Here is a 21,819-nt window from a genome sequence, read left to right as displayed (position 1 = left end):
ATCTGTTGGCCTTTCTTTGTAAAGGATATTATTTAAGGGGAGAAAAACTTTGAAAATACCTCAAACCGTTGGTTCAGTTGATGCAAATATTCAAGGAAATCACCTTGTTGACAACTGAGCTAACCCATGAACGTAGAAAATGTACAAAACTTCTGCACAAACTGTTCTTTCCATGTGTCCCCTACACTGACATCCTGAAAGACAGTGAGGGGGACCTGTACATTGAAGAGTGCTAGGCAAGCAGTGTGTCCTGTCTCATCTGTTTTCCATCAAAGACTTTGAGTCACCACGTGGTATTTCCATGGTCTGGTCTTTAGAACCTGTGAACCAAGGCCTGACTAGGTTTAGGGGGAGCTTGAGGTGGAAATTTTGGGGTTGGGAGAAACAGAATTTTAATTCTTCTTACGAGCAAGGGAAAGCGTTGCTGATCTTGCCAGTTTCATGGTGTTCACATCATAAGCCTAAGGACTTTATGCCAGGAAGCTGAGGGTCAGGTCATAGTTTTATAGAGTTTGGCCAAATGCAGTTCCAAGAGAAAAGTAAATGTTTAAAGGTGCTGACCATTACCCGAACTTATTCTTCCATTCTTTTGGTCCCTTTCTTCTCTCCCCTGCCCCAAATAGGGTTATCCTAGGTGCAAAATTCAGGTCACTACCATGGTAACCACACACATAGAACAAAAAAAGAGTGATGTTTGCTTTAATTTCATAATGATGGGAAGGAAAACTACACAAGGAGATGCTTAGAGGTGACACAGATGATGGTATAAAAATCTGTTGGATTTTTATACCATCCAAGAGAGGTTGGAATGGACTTTGCCCACAAAATAATTTATATCTTAAGAAGCAGAATCTAGGGAGTAACGGCATCTTTTTAAACACTTTAAGAAGTTGGCAGTGTTGATTCAAAGTGCATTTAAAAACTCACTTTTAAAATGACATGTTTTGGGGAAACTGTAACTGTCAGTTTGAAAGATGGGATTCTTTTCAGCAGAGCTTGTAAAAATATCCATTGCCGTATGTGAGGCAGGTTTAGGGTAGTTTATCATAAATAAATGAGTTTGTCAAATATATACGTACACACACACCCTTTTTTGGCCTCAGAGAAGAAATTCCAAGGCCATAGATACAGAAATATTGTGCATTTTTACAATACGTGTCACAGATAAGTAGAAATTTGATTACTACACGTATTAAGAGGAGACAGTTTAAGAACAGGGACTAATCATACCTGGGACAAAAGATAGTATTGGAGGTTATCACGACTTGTGGACGTGGTTGGACTTGGGGGTCTTTGGCAGTGGTTGAGGGGGACATCACTCAGAGATATCTAACTCCTCCTTCGTTGCACTGATGACTTATACAAGGAACATTATCTTCAATTGTGGTCAACTCCACTTGGCTCAGACTATTACAGTAGCTCCTATAGCTTTGTTTCTAATTATAAAAGCAGTATATATGTATATATATATATATATATATTTTTTTTTTTTTTTTGCTGTATGCGGGCCTCTCACTGTTGTGGCCTCTCCTGTTGCGGAGCACAGGCTCCGGACGCGCGGGCTCAGTGGCCATGGCTCACGGGGCCAGCCGCTCCGCGGCATGTGGGATCTTCCCGGACTAGGGCTCGAACCCGTGTCCCCTGCATCGGCAGGCAGACTCTCAACCACTGCGCCACCAGGGAAGCCCAACTTGGCTCAAACTATTACAGTAGCTACTATAGCTTCGTTTCTACTTATAAAAGCAGTATATTTTTGTGATTAGAGTTGTGTTCAGTTCTCCTACCCAAAGATAACCTCTGTGAACATGTTGGTGTGTCTTTTTTTCCTCTTTTTTGTATGACTGTGCATATTATGTACAAAAGATGGATATGTAATATGTTTTCATATAATGTGCATATATATTAAAATTGGAATCAAATTATGCATATAGTTTTTGTGTAGGTTTTGTACACTGCATTTTTATTTCCTTTAACAGTTCTTCCTCATGTGCCTGCCGTAATCTAGGACTTTTTCTGTCCCATTAAATTTTCCTTGAAAGCATGACACTCAATGACTTCTTAATATTCTATTATCTCATAATTTATTGAATTATCTTCTTATTGTTAGACATTTACATTGTTTTAGCTTTTTGCTATTATAAATAATATTAATTTTTTTTAACCTCTAGAACTCTTTTCTTTTTTTTTTTTTTTTTTTTTTTTTTGTGGTACGCGGGCCTCTCACTGCTGTGGCCTCTCTCGCTGATGAGCACAGGCTCCAGACGCGCAGGCCCAGCGGCCATGGCTCACGAGCCCAGCCACATGTGGGATCTTCCCGGACCGGGGCACGAACCCGCGTCCCCTGCATCGGCAGGCGGACTCTCAACCACTGCGCCACCAGGGAAGCCCTAGAACTCTTTTCTATTTGAACATATCTGATTATTTCCTGAAGAAAAACTCTAAGGAATGTAATTATAAATTTTAATAATCCTCAATTTAATGGCACTGTGTTTGGGGAGAATTAGGTGAACCTAAGCTTTCATAGAGCCCAACTAATAGGATATTCAGGAGAAAATGGTAAGCCATAGTTACTCTGATTGCCTTTTCAGGAATCCAGCATTCTGGTTGGATTTTAAATGGCCTAGTCTTTAACATCACTTTAATGTAGGTGTATCCAGGTTCTAACATAGTGTGGTTGCTCAATGTGTAACATATTTGTTTTGACAGATAGTGTCATTAGAAACTGAGTCATTCATTTCTTGTTACTGTTCTCAGAGATACCTGAGACAGTCTGAACACCCAATTCTCATGCATAGAACAGCTTTTAGAGCCTAATATCTTACACACATCTGGGTCACTGATGCTGTGAAAACATTCCACTTTACCATGACCCCACTGAATAAAAGAAAAGGAAAAATTTAAGAGAAAAGAAAATTCCTACATAGTGCAGAGGTATTCTATTGTGCTCTATGATAATCAACACATTTTGCTTTTACTGTTGAATTTCAAACTATGTCTGGTATGTTGTTCTTTTGGATACACCTTGCAGTAGCTATTGGCTATAAGGTGAAGGATAACTGGTGGTTCTCTCTCCCCCAGCCCTCCTTTCCGTCTTGCCCTCTGTGCCTTTGTGTTTGTGTCTCATGTCTGTTTTTTCAAATACGTGATTTGGTTCATTTCAGTCATTTTTAGCATCCACAGATATTTAGTCAAGTATTTAGTATTATCGTGAAATGCTTCACAGATTCATCATATGAAATAATTGGTTTCTCTTTAGTGCTAAGTCATAGCAAATTATCATCGTTTTCTAGGTTGATTTTGTAGAGTGTTAAATGCTATTTAAATTTCCCTTCGATATGAAGCCATTTATTTTTCTCCTCATCACTGAACATAGCAAGAACTAATCAACTGAAGTTTTTCTCCTTTTTATGAATACATCAGTCTACCCCTGACTCACGTGCATGTTTCTGCCTTTAGGTCAGTGGGAACTTTTCCCAGCTATGTTTTTTTTTTCCCCGCTTCATTCCTTATTTCTCTCAGGAACAAATGGCTGCATAGTTAAACGTTAGAAACTTGTTGCTGAAGGTGCTAACCTAAACATCAGTGCCAGGATCCGACTGAAACTTAATAGACTAATTAATCTGTCTACTGCACCTCTGAGCTGGGAATTATGTACAATGGGCTGTACTTTCAGAACTCAGAGTCTGGGATCCAAAGTAGAGAAAATGCAACTTTTGTGTGCTTTACACATCAACATGCAATTAATATTGGGTTCTTTTAGGAAGCAGATTCTGAAAACGTAGCTTTATCCCATCACATGTTTTGGAAGTAAGATACTGCAAGATTCTGTGTGCCTTTTTGTTTCAGCGTTCTTCTTTTATATTTTATAGTAGTACTGAACAAAGCTCTCACATTATTTGATCCAAATAGCCTTCTGACCTCCAGAGGAGCCAACTTCTATAGACTCCCACAATTTCTGTATTATCTGTTCCAGTGTATATGCTCATTAACAACCACAGTCACTCCTAGAAAAAAATAGGAACTTGAAGCTTGAATGACATTTTAAAAAAGTGTTTATGTTATGAATTCCTGACTGTGCTATTTATGCTATCAGTAAGAAGATTAACTTTATTAATTTTATTTCCCCTTATATTTTCTCCCTTCCTCATTTTAGTTTAAATATTCTTCAAGGGCAGTTAACATTTGACTGCCACTGAATTCACTATCAGCTCTGGATAGAAGCCAAAATGAAAAAAATCTGTTTATGTTAGCCTGTCAATGTCTGGTTATGCATCTCTCTGGGTCTTGTGAGCTCACAGAAGTACCAAATAAACCCTTTTCTGTTAGGATTTTATTTACAGCAGACTTTTAATATTTTGGTAGTTTGTGGATTTGGAAGCTCTCATTAGGCCACCAAATGTCTGTTGAGCACAGGGCGGGCACTCTTCTAGACACTGCTGATAAAGTGGTGAACAAGACCGATGCTTCCCAGCTCTGTGGAGGCTTACAGTCCAGTAGCAATAGTCATACACAAAGTAAACACAAAGAGTAATACTGTAACTCAAGACAAGGCTGCTTATTACGTACACAGTGAAACAAGCTGAAAGAGAGCGACTGGAAGATGTGTGAGATGCTATTGTAGCCAAAGTGTTCAGTGAATAGCTTTCAGGGAGGCAGTATTAGAGCTGAGAACTAAAGGATGAGGTGGTAGCCTTTGGGTAGATGCCGTTTTCATTCGGTCATTGGCAGTCACTTTACCGAAAGGAAAATGCAAGATTTCATATACTTTTCAGTGAAGGCATAGTGCATAGATAGAGTAGATGCTCACAGGATACTAGGATGCACAGAATAGATACTGGCATATGATTTGAGAGGAAAATGCTTTACCTTCCTAAAGTTATGTTGCTTCCAGTAGTGGACTGAAAGTTTTAGGTTTTGTGTGCATGTTGTTGTTGAAATGTAATGTGAACCTCACATTGCACTTTTTTTCCATTTATTTACTTATTTGATAGGTTTCAGCGTGGTCAAGAGAGTGAATGTATCTGACGTGGATGTACTGCGGTAATCATCAAGAACGTTGTTGACTTCGGTTTTCAGCAGCCTGTTTATCTGGTTGGTATCTAAAGCAAGTCAGATTTGCCATGATAGTTCACCTCGTGGTAATTAAATCATTGATTTTAAGGGAAGAACCATAAAGTGAGTTTGTGTGTCAAGTTATATACAGGCAATTCACCATATGTCGAACCAGGTCACATAAAGGTTAGTTAAGGTGTTAAAGCAGTAATTTGAAATCTGGGGTAGGGGGTAAAGGAGAGGTAGTAGTGAAGGCAAAAAGTCAAGTTGTATAGAGGCCAAACAGAAAGAGTGACGTAGACTCTGATTACTGCCTTGAAGTGAATTTTATTTGTACCCATTTCAAAAGAAAACCTGATGAACAGGTATGTTGGCAGTGTCTTCACTTTGACAGGTTGGGGTGGGTGGGGGAGATGGAATTCTGTTATCTCTGCACACTTAGTGTTTGAAAGACATTCCGAGATCCGTAGATGGATAAACTTGGTTTCCAGTTGAGGCTTTAAAATGTTAATCTTGACCTGTTTCTTCTTGTTTATACACTGAGAACTACAGTTTTAAAGATAGAAGAAATATGTATTCACAAACTAAGCATGGATTTGACTTTCAGTAAAGGTTCTTGTTAAATGTCGACGTTGCACGGTCTTTCCTTGGCTTGCCTCTCTTCTCAGTTTGTTTTCATCCACACCTATACTTTCAGTGATCATGATTCCATTTCTTGCACCCCTTACCTCAGATCCTCATCATTTCTCAGTTATACTTTAAAATAGCTTCCTAACATCTGTCTACTTTTCCCCTTTCCAAACTGTCTACCCTTTCAGGAGCAGCAGGGATACCTGATCCTACCACGCTCTCATCCATGACCTTTAATGCTTCCGGGCTTACATCCTGTAGCATGCAGGGCCCTTCAACTTCATCACATCCTTACCTGCCATCCTGTCCTTGTCACTGCCCGTTCCCTCCCTACATTAGAGCCTGTTGATTTTTCATGGTGCCTCAGTTTATCTGCTGGCTCGTTCATTCATGATTCTGTCCTGTGGCACAGTGCTGTTTCCTCTTTCTGGAATGTCATTCCTACCTCTTCTCTTGTTTGCCTGGTGAAGTTTTATTTGTCTTTCATGATTCTATTTGAAGGAAATCTTTTTTCGTCTGTGATACTTTCCTTGGCAGAGTTCGGTACTTCCCCTGTGTCTTCTCATGATGCCTTGACTACATCTCTGATTTGATTCTCAATGTAAATGTTTTCAGGGCTCCCTCACAGTACTCAGTAAACCCTTTGGGGACAGACACCGCCTTCAGTTTTCCTCTTCATCCCCAGCCTTCAACGCACTAGCTAGCAATGATTCAGCTGTCATGCACTGAATGAATAAATTGGTAACTGCTTTGTGTTTTAGCATCATGCTATTTATAGTGTAGGAAAAATTATAAGAATATGATTTAGTTCCTGTCTTCAGTCAGGTTGTGATTTTATTTGGTGGACAAGACTTAAACACATGAAATAATTGGGAACACAAGATAAAGCATAGTATACAAAGGAATTATGTGTATTTTAAAAGTTTAACGTATACACACATAATACACATGGTGTTTTGGAGGAAGGGCAAAGATCAAGTTTACGTTATGAGATAAGCTTCTTGGACTAGATAAAAGTTTCGTGGGATAGTGAGGGAGTGGAGGTTGGTTCGTGGTCTGAGGCGTGAGCAAAGTGTTGGTTATTGGATGGATGAGTCCTTCTCCTGTGCATGTTTTGTCTACCATATTTTTAGTAAGTCTTAGATAGTTTATATAGGTTTACTATAAAGGCAGATGTTGAATATTTTTATTTTGTAAAGGGCCAAAAAATCAAATAGGGGAAATTAGAACAATGAATGAAAGTTGAGGTGGATACTAGGTACGTATTGGAAAGAGATTAATCCATATGAAACAGAATCTGGGCTGAATAAAGTTCTACAGGCAGATGCCCAAGTAGGAAATGGAATGATTGACAGAAGCATCTTATAATGGCAGTGAGGTAAGACCTCTCTTTGGCTTGGTTCTAAAGAATAGTTGTGAACAGTATTTACTGGGGTCAAAGATGTTATGTCTAGAACACTCTTTACCCTCATGGGGAAAATGAAAAGAAAACCAGAGATAAAGAACAAAAACAAGCCAGATTCATTAGTTTTCAGGGGAACAGTGAGAAAGTGTTTAAACTGAGTTGGGGCACGCCTGTTTGACGGGAGAGAAACCATCTTCTTGGGGAGTCAAAAAGTGAGAATACCAGTGGGAAGGTGCAAGAGGTTCACAAATTGAGCAAGTAATTATGTAGGGCTCTAAAGGCTGAAATCTACAACCACAATGTTTAACTATACGTTTCTCACTTGTGTATTAGTTCCCTGAGTACATTGAAGATAATGCTGCCTCAGTCTAGGATATGTGAGCCAGAAAGAAAGTTAGGGAACTCTAAGCCATGTTGTTTCCCTTGGGTCCTGAGGTCCCTAGCTGGTCATCTCCTCTGCACGTTCCATAGTCTTCCTATGTGCATTTTGTAGATGACGTTCAGAATTTTTAGTTGTTGCCTAGTAGGAGAAACAGGAAGAAATACTTATATCCATTTCAGTCCAGAATCACTCATATTTTTTAAAGTTCCTGTTTGGTCCTTGCATTTTAGGATTAGAGTGTGCTGAATTGATAGCTTTTCAAGCATAGGGAGGTAGTAGTGGCTTCAAGTTGCTGCGTATTTCTAGGCACCAAAAGACAAACAAACTATGATAATAGCTACATTTACCATATGCCAAACCCTTGTTAAAAGCACATTATAATTTCCACAATACCCTGTTTCTACCTCAACCCTATGTTGAAAGGAAACTAGGGCAAAGAGAGGTTTTTAAGCTTTGCCCAAGACCCCAGACCATCTGATAACATAAACTCAACTTTTAGTCACTGTGTCCCCTTTACTCTTTGATGAATACATTTTTTTAGGACTCTGACATCCTAAATTGGGAATCACCAACTTTCAGCAAAGGATTAAGGAAATTGGTGATGGAACCAGAAGCTTAAAGTGATAGGTTGAGAATTCTGTATGTGAGCCAAAAAGAACTACAACTACAAATTTAAGGTTTTCCCACACTTCTCCTTTGCGGTAGAATAATTTTTACAGTTTTTATAATTAGGGAGTAACCAACACTATGAGTTAAAACCAGGGTAATAACTGAACTCTTCAACATAGAAGTAATAGTTCTTGACAATATGGTGGTCTGTGATGTTACTAGGTTGTCATGAAAACTTAAACTACAATTTGAAAGTGGGCCTGAGGGCCCATTGTACTTGCACATTTGTAAATTTTCCTTGACTAATGTAGTATGAGTTTCTTGACTTTGTCAAGTTTGTAAATTTCATAAGCTTTGTCACTTAAAGTCAGGTCCAAAGCAAACTGAAAACTAACATTTGATATCTAGCCATAGCTTTCTTATTTCCTCTTAATTTCTTGCTGGAAACAATCAGTAGAGGTGGCATATTACTAACATAATTTGGTAATATGTAGCAAAAAATCTCATTTGTTATTTTCCAGTTTTTAGGATTAGTGGTTATATTTTTAGATTTTCATAGTTTGATGTAACTGTTTTTAGATATTACCTAGGAAAATGTCTTGTTTTAGTGTGACACATTTGAAAGCCAAAGCCATTTTAGGATACTTTTGCCACAACTGAAGGAATCCAGCGGTCCTTTAAGTACCTGGTGAATTTCAACAGTATTCTGGTTAGTCAGTGTGGTCAGTGCTTCAACTTGAATTGTTTGTTTTGAATCAGATACTATTACATATTAATCTAATACTACCCTCCCCCCCTCTTTTTTTTTTTGTCCAGAAACTAAGCCAACAATACTAATGCATGGGGGGGTTATTATGATGATGATGTACAAATCAAACATTTATGAAATAACAAAGCAAGAATTGTTCAAGACACAGACACTGGGTCTGGTTAATTTTTCCACCTGACTTCTTATAAATTCAGGCTTCTGCAACATTGCTCATGATATTTTCAACATGTCATGGTTCCTGATGATAAAAATTTCTGTAGTTTTGCCAGAGCTTTAAGTTTTTAAAGATTTTTTTTTTGCCTTTATCACAAGTGTTGAACATGTTGTACAATATGTATAGGCTGAATTACTTTGAGGCTGCTGGATTGCTAGTCAACTTAGATTATTACTCATTTCAGCGTTTCTTTACCATATCGTTAGCTACGCACTAAGGCCACTGTAATTGCACCAAACTCATTCCTCTCCTTTATGCTGAACTGAATGTATTACCAAGTTCTGTTACCTCATCCTCTTTTGGTCTCCAGAGTTCACCCCTAAAGTGCATTCTCGTTTTCATAATCCTCTCCAAGGCTTTCACCCTTGAATGACTGGATTTTGGCACAGATATTTAACTGATTTCTCTGCTTCTGTTTTTTTTCCAACTCCCTGCGGAAAAGTTGATCTGAATTTTAAGGTACATGGTAGTAGGTACATTATAAGGATGCAGTAAATGCTTATTGATTGGTTAGAAACAAGTTCTCAGAGGTAGAAAGTCAGATACTTTATTCAAATGTTGGAACTTTAATGACTGAAGCCATATTTTATATATTTTTTTGGTTTGGTGAAAAATCCTATGAAATTCAACTAGGTTCTTTCTTTACATGCCTTCTCCATTTTAGTTGTGAAATGTGCACTCTGGCTCTCCTATAGGTGATGAAAGAAAAAAGAAGTGCTGGTTATTAATTTTGAGTGAGTAAACATTTAGTAGTTCAAAATAGTAAAATTGAAAGTCATATTTTCTTTATAGAGGTTTTCCCTTTTTATCTGTAAAATATATGTAGACATTTAAAAAGATTAAAAATTATGGTGAAAGTTAGCAGGTGGTGTGGGCCACATAAACAAGTAAAAGAAAGAAAAATTAGCGTTTTATAGGACTTTCTCACATCCGTGAGATTGTTGAATTGAATTGATAACGATCCGTTTTGGGGAGCTTATTTTCAGTGCGTGGCTTTCTGTGCTCAAGAAGAAAAATAAAATGTTAATCTAATTCTGGTTTGTTGCTTTTTCATCTGAGTCTTTGAGTAAATTTAAAATTGTCTGAAAAGTGTGCAGTGAGAGCTGTGTGAACAGTCCTTTGCTTCTGTTGTTTTGTGTTTCACACATCACTCATCCATGCCCAACAGGTGTTCTGCCAGCTGTGCCCAAAACGTTTCACATGATTTAGAATCTGTTTCCACGCTTACCTTGTACAGGGGCTATTTGCTGTAAAAGGAGTTCTCTGATTACATAGTTCTTTGGCACAGGTGAAGGACTAGAAGACAGAAAAGCAAGTCGGATTTGAGTTCTACCTGCCTGTCGTCGTTGCTTCAGAAAGAGGAGGAAGCGGGAGGATGAGGATTGGTTTTGTGTAGCCCTGGTGCCGCTCAATTGATTTTTCTTTTCAACTTCTGTACTTTGGCATGTATATTATACTGTGGCAAGGAAGAACTTAAATGCAGTCAGAGTAACTTTATTTTCACAGCTGCGTGAAGATGCAGTGAAGGAGTTTGAATTCTCAGAGATTTTAGAGCTATGTGGCCTATTAAAATAGAGGAAAAGAATCTCTACATTTCACCACTTTGATGAAGAAGTAAAAAATACGTAAGGTATTTTCTATCTGTGAAGTTAACTGATTAGTGATCATAACTGACTGGGAACATGTAGGAAATTTTGTGAATATATCGTACTCCTGTCAAGAGAGTAAACAAATTTTAGAACTTCTGAATATTATGTTTCATGCTGCTGAGATTAAACTATTCTTGGTTTACTTATAGTTAATCAAGCAAAGAAACAAGTCTCAATAGGCAGTAAATTAAACAGAGCCGTTTTCATGCTCATAAGTAGGGTTTGCCTTCAGCCATAAATAATCATGGTTGAAACATTTCATTTTCAAACTATAGTTATATGTAACAGATACTATGTTTAAATGTCATCTTATAGCTAATATCACATTTAACTGTTGCTGCCACTTTATGGCATACCATTATTGGACTGAATTCTAGCCTCACCAAATATAAGCAGGTGTTAAGAATTTTTACCTTAGAGTTGCAGGCATACGATAGAGTATGTCCATGCCGATAAAATGGTCATATGTGTGACACTGAGAATATGTTTGCATTTTGTGAACAAAATAAAACTGATTAGGAGCTAGGGATTATCTAATACTTTCTCTGCATATTGTACTGTATTGTAGAACAGCTGTGATCTAAAGCACTGCAGTATCCTCCATCAGCAAACCTTCCACTCTTAAATTTTTACTTTTCCCTATTACTAGAAAATTAAAACAGCTAGACCTCTTCCATCCAAAGAATATCTCAGTATAATGCAGTAGTCTCGTATGGCGGTGAAAAGAGCTGGCCCCGGAGTCAGTTGTCCTGAATGTGAATTCTCACTCTTCCGTTCACTACTTGTCTTTATCTGTAAATGAGGATAATAATAATAGTACCTAACACATAGGTTTGTTTGAATGTTAAATGAATTAACGTGTTCAGTGCATAGGACAGTGCCCTGCCTAAGCAAGTCTGGCTGAGCTGTCTTCATTCAGAGGCTTGGTCCTCCCATACCTGATGACTGTAGGTTGAGAAATACTATTGTGGGGAAGTAGAACTTCATATATTGTCATTTCTTATGGTTTTCATTTTTAAAGTGAAGGAAATTGAAATTGAGTGCTGTTAAATGAATTGTTTAAGATTAAACAAGTAATTAGTGGCAGATTTGGAACTGGAATTTAGGCCTTTTTCAGTGTTCAGCATCTGCTCTGTTTTTATCTCAAGAGCATTGAAATAATTTTAATAGTTGTCTTTTGTACTTTTGATGCTCAAAATTTCTCCTTTCTTTAATTTGTAATTTCATGAAAATAGTTAAAATGTTGCAAATGTATACAGTAGAAACTATTTAATATTCATATATCTCTAAAATCCCTTTAAAAATTCTCACTTGGAAAATGATTTGTATGTCTTGTTATACAAGAATACCAAAATAAGGAGACCAGACTTCTCTTCTATGTCTTCTATCTGCCAGGGTCTGAAGCTACTTAACATTCTGTGCCATAACAAGTAATAGCAGTTTTTAAATTCATAGGTTAACTCTTAAAATTAATAATGTATTATTGCTTTGCATTTCTCTGGAGGCCAGGATTCAATTTGTCACACTTCCTGTGTAGATATATATTATAACTAAAGAGAAATTGTTTTGTTTGTTTAGAGGACCTTGTATAGTTTTCTTCAGGAGCCTGATGATTTATATTGTAATTTTTGCAAAGCTTTATGTTCACAGTAGGGTATCAGACAGTTAGATGGTGATGTTCGTGCTTTTTGGGCAGTTCCAGTGGTTAAGTGAAGCTTCCTGAAGGCAGCACTATGAATAGGTCCTGATTACCTGCCCTCAGTGATGTGTTTTTTGTATTGAACTTTTTGCCTTATTGTGATGCTACCACAGTGTTTATAGTGCAACCTATATACCTGCATTGGCTGGAGAGATTGAATGGCTTGGCTGTCTGGGACATGTAATAGATTCCAGCCTTTTTCCGTGACATCATTATTATAACAGACTTCTTTGAGAATATGAACAGCAGCTGTGCACTTTTGTGAGTTTTACATTATGAACCATAACAACCTTTTCAGCTCTATACAAGTGATAGGGCAGCTTGATGCTTAACAAATGAAGCCAGGCTCTGAGCTGTGAAACTGTTAACAGATCTAGTAATGACATGGGCCCCATGTATGGAACATTTCATAATACAACTGGGGAAAACAGGGGTGACCGTCATTTAGCACATTGGCTAAAAGGTTTTTCTCTACCTCTTGTTCAGTATAACTTCACAGAATCAATGAGAAATTGACTTGCAGTTTGTGTCAATAGATGTAGCATATCGTCAGTTGAATTTTATTTTGAAAATATCAGGTTTTCCAGCATTTGAGTGTTCCATTTCCAGCCTTTAAATAGAAGAAAAGCAAGTATTATTTTCCTCAAAGGTAAAAAAAAAAAAAAAAAAAAAAAAAAGCTTACTTTTACCATAAAGGTAAGAATCTAACGTGATGATGTGAAAAAAAATCTTGATTAAAACATCTATGGATTATGTTTGTGTAGGAAAATAAATATATATATTTCTAATCTGTGTAATAGTAAAGCGGAAATAAATCATTTTAGCGGAGAAATTTATATAACTGTTACAGGCCTACCTTTAAAATTCTTTATTGTATCTTATAAGACTTTTTCTTTTTGAATAATAACTTATTACTGTGATTTGCAGTGACAAACTATATGCCTTCCATGTGTCTGTTTTTTGTTGTAAAAAAAGTAATAACTTGGAAATACTGTCTTTTCCTGGGATATGTAAAATTCTGCAGAGTGTTTTAAACAAGAAAGATCAAAATTCCTGAGATAGGAACATTTTTAGAAGAATATCCTTTATAATTCCCTATTTCATTAAAATTTATACTATGAGAATAACAATGATCTCACAAATAATTATGTACAATCCTTGCTAAAAGAAGTGAGTACTTACTGGGCATATACCCAGAGAAAACCATAATTCAAAAAGACACATACACCCCAATGTTCGTTGCAGCTCTATTTACAATAGCCAGGTCATGGAAGCAACCTAAATGCCCATCGACAGATGAATGGATAAAGAAGATGTGGTACATGTATACAATGGAATATTACTCAGCCATAAAAAGGAACAAAATTGGGTCATTTGTAGAGATGTGGATGGATCTAAAAGAGAAAAATATCGTATATTAACACATATATGTGGAACCTAGAAAAATGGTACAGACGAACTTGTTTGCAGGGCAGAAATAGAGACACAGATGTAGAGAACAAACGTATGGACACCAAGGGGGGAAAGTGGTGGGGTGGCGGTGGTGGTGGGATGAACTGGGAGATTGGGATTGACATATATACACTAATATGTATAAAATGGATAACTAATAAGAACCTGCCATATAAAAAATAAATAAAATTCAAAAGAAAAGCCACTGATAGAGACCAATGAATGTATCTATAAGTAAGAATTACCTGTTTTAATATAACAAAAATTGTATCTAGTATCTACTCATAGCTTAAATGTTGAATTTCTGAAATTCCTTTTGGCTTTGTATCAAGCATGTAATCTCCTGTAACAAGAACTTGTAAAGTTGCCTTTTAAAAATATTACTTTTTTTCTAATTACAAAGGTAATATATTTTAATTATAAATTGTAGCAATAGGTAACATAAAAAATTGATCCCCCCCCATTCAGAGAAAATCAATGTTAATTGTTAGCTAAGGTCTCACATATTTTTTTTCAGTGTACATCCTATGTTTTGAACTTTCTTTTTCTTCCTCTTTATATTTGAGCATCTTTCCACGTCACTACAATAAAGCTCTAAAAGGTTAAAAAAAAAAAAAAGAAAAAGTTACCACTTCAAAAGATAAATGAAGAGCATGAAAATGCAATTTCAAAAAGAATATGCATGTATATAATAAACATTGGAAAAAAAGAAAAGAAAAAAAAAAGAAGTGAGTACTGCCATGCAATATTGGCCAGTATATTTGAGTTATCTCTTATGAATCTTTCAGCAACAAACTCTAATTTTTTAGATTGTTGTCATCACTACTTTTTTTGATTGGGAATTGATTACTTCTTGTTTAGCATTGAAAGAATATGAAACATTTTTCTTTTTCAGATTCCAAGTGAAAATGAAAGGAAAATTGTGGCCTTTAAAAATGTCAATCTTGAATTTGTCAGGGAGTAGTAATTATAAAGTTTTATCAGTTTTGCCATTTTATTCATAGAACATTTGGCTTGATGTGAGGGTTCATTTTTATGAGCGAGTCATCTAATACATAGCGGAAAAATTGCTCTGGGGACAGCTCTTATAATATGGCTTCTTACAGAAGGCACTGGGGCAAATTTGAAATAAGCTACATATAACTGATTTTTCAGTGACAAAAATTGAATTTATAGTACATATATTTAAGAACAGGCTAAAATTATAAATTATGAGTGAACTATGAATTTACAGTTTTTAGTTTCAGTCGCTAAATTTTCCAGTCAAGCAAAAAAGTCAGCATTAAATCAATATGCTGTTTCCTTTCAAATGCTATATTTTGAGATTAGAACTCATAGTTTATATCATAATATTCAAAAGTGCAAATTCAAGGGAAAGACCTGACTTTAGTAGACAAAATATGACATCATAATCTGTGTATTCTTGTGATTAAATTTCAATCGGTTACTGTCACTCAAAGATAGGAGATTTAATGGTAGGTCTGTTGAATAAATCTGGGAAGAAAGTTTAAACATAGCATTTCCTGAATTCCCATAGCAAGTATTATTTTTTAATTTAGGAAAATTTTACCTGTAACTACTAGATGAGCTTAACACTACTTACATTCTTATCTAGAAGTAAAGGTAGCTTTTTTTTTTTTTTTTTTTTTTGCGGTACGCCGGCCTCTCACTGTTGTGGCCTCTCCCGTTGCGGAGCACAGCCTCCGGACGCGCAGGCTCAGCGGCCATGGCTCACGGGCCCAGCCGCTCCGCGGTATGTGGGATCTTCCCGGACTGGGACACGAACCCGTGTCCCCTGCATCGGCAGGCGGACTCCCAACCACTGCGTCACCAGGGGAGCCCGCAGGTAGCTTTAACAAACTGGATAAAGTGAAATATTTGCTGGCATAAGATTGTTTAGGAGTATTGGTATGGAATAAGCCCGTTTTAAAAACTAGTCACAATTCTTCCCAGATACCTTCTTCTTTGAAGTAATTAGTGGCTGTCTCTCATGTGAATTAATCTTTGTTGTATTAGACTGTAAGTTCCTGGAGGGCTGGATACTTTCTTTTCTTGTATCTCTCTGTGATTGGGGGTAGAGTAGGTATTTAATACAGTTGTGTCAGCCAAAGTAATCCTCTTGCCTCTAAGCAGGATTTTGGAGTCAGATCACATACCTTTGTGTGACAGGATCAGCCAGACAAGTAGCCAAGGGTGGTGTAGTAGCTTCAGTTTTCTGGCCTGTCGTGGCTCCTTTAGCACCATTCCCTCTTACAGTTTCATTCTATACCTGGAAAAGAGGCCTGCCCAACCCTGCATCCCCTCTGGCTATTCATGGCCTTAGTCCTGACCACACTTGTCCTAACACACTTCTCCTAGTTCTCACAAATTCAGATCATACTACTGTACCTGTTGCTGCAATTTATGGACTTCCATTAGGTGTTAAGTCCTTTACATATGCAAATTTATTTAAGTCTCACACTCCTGTGAGACACTCATTTTATATGCAGGAACAAGTACCGTGTCCAGTGACTCACACCAGACAGGGTAGAGACCAGATGTTTACCCAGGACTTTCTGACTCTAAACCTCTCCCCTTAAGTCTCTTCCTGGTCATAGGTTGTTTCCCCATCAAACCAGGTATTTGCACCTCTCTAACTGTAGTTGGGTGCTTACAGTTCAAACCCTTCCAGAGTGCCTTTGTCCATACCAGGTGGTAATTTCTTTTTTTTTTTTTTTTTTTTTTTTTTTTTTTTTGCGGTATGCGGGCCTCTCACTGCTGTGGCCTCCCCCGTTGCGGAGCACAGGCTCCGGACGCGCAGGCCCAGCGGCCATGGCTCACGGGCCCAGCCGCTCCGCGGCACATGGGATCCTCCCAGACCGGGGCACGAACCCGTATCCCCTGCATCGGCAGGCGGACTCTCAACCACTGCGCCACCAGGGAGGCCCCCAGGTGGTAATTTCTACAGTAATACCACCGGAATCACTCTGAAAGGTCCTAGAAAAACAAGCACGTTGAGAAGCATGAAGGACACCTGAAATGAGGAATATGGAAGAAAGAGAGCAAGAGAACATTCACGATCCCCCAGTCAGAAGTTCTCAGGTTTCAAAGGCAAATAATGTATTTAAGCACAAAACCAATATTTCTGCCTGAAACGAAATGAGCAAGTATCACTTTTAAGGTATCTGATCCTGTTCATTCAGAGAGAAGTTAAAAACAAAGAAAAAGGAAAGGAGCAAAGAGCATGAAGAAGAGATGAAGCTTTGTAGTTCCCACTCTTGAGGAGGTAAGGTCCTTTATTTTTAGAGTTCAAAGGTCCATATAATCTGGGGTCCTTCTTAGCTGACAGTGTGATGTTGGCAATTTCTCTTACTCTCTGAACTTAAATTTCACCATTTGTAAATTGGAGATTGTAATTCCAGAATCCAGGCTGTATAACAGAATCTCCTGGGTTTTTTTCCCTTTTCTTCCTTTCTTTTCCTCCCTCCCTCCCTCTCTCTCTTTCTCTTTCTTTTCTTTCTCTCTTTTTTTCTCTATCTCTTCCTCTCTTTCTTTCTTTCTTCTACAGGTGTCTAGGATTCACCCCAGATTTGCTAAATCACAGTCTCTGCCTGGGCTTGTGCAGAGATAGGGAGATGGCACTGAGTGGGAGGTGGTGAAGCATGCCTGGCTAAGGAGTGGTGTGGGCATTGCTCTGCAGCCGGTTGGGAGGCTATGCAAGTTTTAAAGCAGTTAATTAGTGTCTCTGACAACAGTGACTGAAGGTAGGCAAAAGGTGTGCCATCAAACAGGTAATTAACCATGTCTTTATTTTGTGAAATGTATAACTTAGGGTAAAAGTATTTGTCAGTGAATTGTATTCTGAAAAGAATAAAAGGTGAAGTCAGTTAAGAGACGAGCCTTTCTTTGCAAGTGTGGATTTATATTTCTAATTTGTCTCCAAATGAAAATTCATTCATACTTTTCATTCATTCAGGAATGTTAATTGTGTTAATTGTGTGCCAGACACAAATTATGTTACTCCCTCAGAAAAAATAATTTGCTCTTACTGAGCTTATATGTGGAATAATGGAAATGGGTGATTTTGCATCTAGTGAAGAAAGACCTTTTAATTGATAGAAAAGGACTATGCTAGTTATCTCTGCTTCTCATTTATATTTTCCTCATATTAGCATTTAAAGGCAACTATAATTTTTAAAAAATCACAATTATATTAACCTTTTAAAAGAAAAATACTTGGTTTCATTATCAAGTACAGAAGAATGTTCCACAGACTGCTTAATGTCACTTTTGCAGGTTTTTTTTTTTCTTTTTTTCATCCAGTCTCCAGTTTCTGCTGAGTATTTGGAAATGGTTGCTTTTTTTTTTCCCCCAGAAATCTTAATTGTGGGGGGAAAAAACAGTCTCATTTAGACTTTGGTTTTAGTATTTGCCATTATATTTCTTTGCTCATTGCCATTAAAATATTAGTTCATATTCCCTTTATAGAATGTATTTTTACAGTAAGGTAGAGGCATCTTAAGCTAGTTCAGCTTTTACTAGCAGGTGAGAGAAAAGAGTACCTGACATAGGCTTTCAGTTAATTTCCTTTTATAAGAGCCAGAGATCACAAAGGTGAACCTACTCAGATTTATGAAATTTTTACTGAACTGACCAATACTTGGAGGTTTGAGACCTGATGGTTTAGTGGGAGAAAAAAAGGAGTTTTGGATTTGTAATTATGCCTCTTAGAGGCTTACAGATTGCTAGATCTTCACCCTCACAAGTTCCTTAAATAAATTTCTTAACCAAGACTCAATTTTCTCATCTGCAAAATGGATGTGTTAATTCCTATGTGATGGAATTGCTGAGAATAAAATGACTTCTGAAAAATAAGTATCAGACTTAATATTAAGTCTTAATAAATGTTATTTTTCTCAAATAAAGTTTTCCAGCCTTTAAATAGAAGCATGAATAAGCACATCACATGTGCAGGTCATGAAGCCAAAAAGTTCTTGTATGTTTTGTTTTGTTTGTTTACTTATATTAAGACTTTATTTTTTAAGAGCAGTTTTAGGGTCACAGCCAAACTGAGGGGAAGGTATAGAGATTTCCCATATACTCCCTGCCTCCACACATGCGTAGCATTCCTCATTATCAACATCCCCCTCCAGAATGGTACATTTGTTACAACTGGTGAACCTACATCGACATAGTATAATCACTCAAAGTTTATAGTTTATATAACAGTTTACTCTTGGTGGTGGTGTGCATTCTATGGGTATGGACAAATGTATGACATGCATGTACCCATCACTATGGTGTTTTCACTACCCTAAAATCCTATGTATTCTGCCTATTCACCCCTTCCCCTGGTAACCACTAATCTTTTTACTGACTCCACAGTTTTGCTTTTTATAGGGTATTGTATACTTGGAATCATATAGTATGTAACCTTTTTGAATTGGCTTCTTTCACTTAATAATATGCATGTAAGTTCCCTCCATGTCTTTTCATGACTTGAGAACTCATTTCTTTTTAGCACTGAATAGTATTCTGTTTGGATATACTACAGTTTATCCATCTACCTACTACTGAAGGACATCTTGATGGCTTACGTAGTGTTTTATATTCTTATTTGAGTCTTTTTTTCCTAGTCATTTGAGAGGGATTTAAATAGTACAAGTTTACATGTAATAAATATAATCAGTTGTATCTTAACTTTGTAATTCATTGTTCTTACATTTTTCTTAATGCTGTTCAGGGAGTTTACAGTATTGCAAATGCAAAATCAAAAATGAAATCACTGTGTAACACAAACTCCAGCTGATCTTGAAAACTAGACTGCATTCTCATCCCACCCTTTATTCAGTATTCCTTGCTTCTCCATTATAATGGGCTGTAACATTTTGCATTTGTAAGAGTTTTTCTATTTCCAGAATATTTTTATGTCCATTAATGAATTCTATCCTGTGACAACTCTGTTTTTAAGCACTTCTCCATGTTGTTTAGACCCTATCCATTGCTGTCATCTTTGCAATGCTGAGCCTTCAGTTCTTCTCTTTGCTGCTTCTTGAATTTTTTTTTTCCTCTGGAGAAGAGATTCCTTTGTAATATACTGCTGGTATAGTTACACAGTTCATCCTTATACTATGGGTAGGTTCAGTTCTTTGGGACAATGCTGTATACACTGTGCTTTTCAGGAACATACAGTGACTTTTTTCTCCCACCCACAGCATAGAGATTAGATGGGAAATGAGCTAAGTACCTTTATCCTTTTTCTTTATTCTTTCTCTTATTAAACCAAACTGGTTTACTCCTTGGGTCCCAGAACAAATCTTGCTCAATACCCTGTCTCGGCTTTGCTGATTCCATGTTTGAGTGAAGAGTGAGACTGACTATATTTCAGATTTTGATTGTATAAACTGTTGCAACTTTGGCTAAATCATTAAACTTTCTACCTATACGATGCAGATCATTATGGCTGCCACACATGGCTGCTCAGACTGTGCACTGCACAATTCTAGGGACTCTGTTCACATAGATTACAATATTTGGAATGCCCGACATCCTCTGTAGGATTGTTACGAGAATTCCATGAGCTCATAAAGAGAGTAGTTTTACATAATGATAAAGAGTATGGACTTGAGAGCCCCAGTTCCTGGGATTATAACTCAGCCATTCCACTTATTAGCTGCATGATCTTGTGAGAATCATTTAACCTTTACTGTACCTCACTTCCCATATTTTAAAGATGGAAACAGCAGTGCCTGTCTCATAGGGATATTTTGAAAATCAAATGTGTTACTATGTATAAAGCACTTAGAATAGTTCCTGGCATATACTGAACACCTGGTATATGTTAGCTATTTTTCTTACATTAGGAAAATTATTTACCGTGGCGTGGATGCTCTTTAACTGGTAGTTCGTTATATAAGGTTTACTCTTCACATTTTTGGTCTTTCTGCATTAGGTCTTTTCTAACCCTTATACTTGGGTTATCTTTTCTTTAGAATTTTACACAGCAGGAATTATATAGTAGGCATGAGATTTAGCTTGGAACTTAACGCTGCTTTATAGTATGCATATGTCTCTTTCTAGAAGACCAGGGCCCTCATCTGTACCTTTAAGGTTTTCTCAGCTTTTATCACCTTCTCTCTCAACCATGACTGGTGTTGGTGGAAAATGATCCAGTGTTGCCCTCTGCTCCGTAGGGAGTTGCTCTCCTAAGAGTCTGAGGCTTGAGAACCAGAAAAGACAGCAGAAGACCATGAGTACATGGTCTCTTCTTTTTAAAGCCTTTTATCATCCATTTGGTTATTTAAGATTAACATGCTCAACAGTGAACAACTGAAAATGTAATTAAATTCTGTGGTGTATGGTCAGACTAACAGAAAGCAGTAGGAGTTTAGAAGAAAGCGGGTCTGTAAGAGCTGGGTTAATGAGAAGAGGCTTCCTGTGGGGTGCAACTTAGATGGAGTTGTATGTGAACTGATTATACTGAAGTAGACCTTCGCACAATGCTGATAGCGTTCATGCTTATGTTGATACTAATAGCTCATGGTTACTAATATTAATCCTAAGAGCAAACGCTAACGCAGCTTGCTATGCTAGACGTTGTTCTTAGCGCTTTACACATATTAACACATTCAATTCTTACAACAGATCTGTGAGGCAGGAACTACTATTATCCCCGGGTTAAAAATAAGGAGTTTGATATTGCCAATAGATTTTATTTAGTTGTGATCATGATTACATATTTAACTTTATTTCACAGTAAAGGAAAGCCTTTACAGTTTCTCGAGATCCAACATTTTGAAATTATGTTCCATCATACTTTCTTTAATCATGCCTTACAATCTTTCGTTTATTTCTTTTTAAATGAAAGTTGTTTTTATGATTGCTCCCTCCTGATAAAGACATAATATAATTATCAACAACAACACAAAAAGATAAAAGACTTTCCTGGTTTGGAATGTGGGGTAGCTTATTTTATAACT

General features: G+C 37.1%; 1 protein-coding gene across 3 annotated transcripts in view; it reads left to right on the top strand.

Annotated features, from left to right (window-relative positions):
* BMPR1B (bone morphogenetic protein receptor type 1B) overlaps positions 1 to 21,819 on the top strand; it is a gene marked incomplete at its 3' end in the record, with an annotated part of 431,795 nt that overhangs the window by 190,986 nt on the left and 218,990 nt on the right. For 2 of the 3 annotated variants that reach the window (XM_082634086.1, XM_082634089.1), the window contains exon 2: positions 4,992 to 5,091. The exons of the other annotated variant lie outside the window; for it this stretch is intronic. The remainder of the gene's footprint in view (positions 1 to 4,991; positions 5,092 to 21,819) is intronic. 3 annotated transcript variants of the gene reach the window in all.

The sequence above is a fragment of the Mesoplodon mirus genome (genome assembly GCF_964341445.2).
Source record: "Mesoplodon mirus genome assembly, chromosome: 2".
Classification (NCBI taxonomy): domain Eukaryota; kingdom Metazoa; phylum Chordata; class Mammalia; order Artiodactyla; family Ziphiidae; genus Mesoplodon; species Mesoplodon mirus.
The sequence above is the reverse complement of the archived record's forward strand: the minus strand, read 5'-3'. Positions and strand labels throughout refer to the sequence as shown.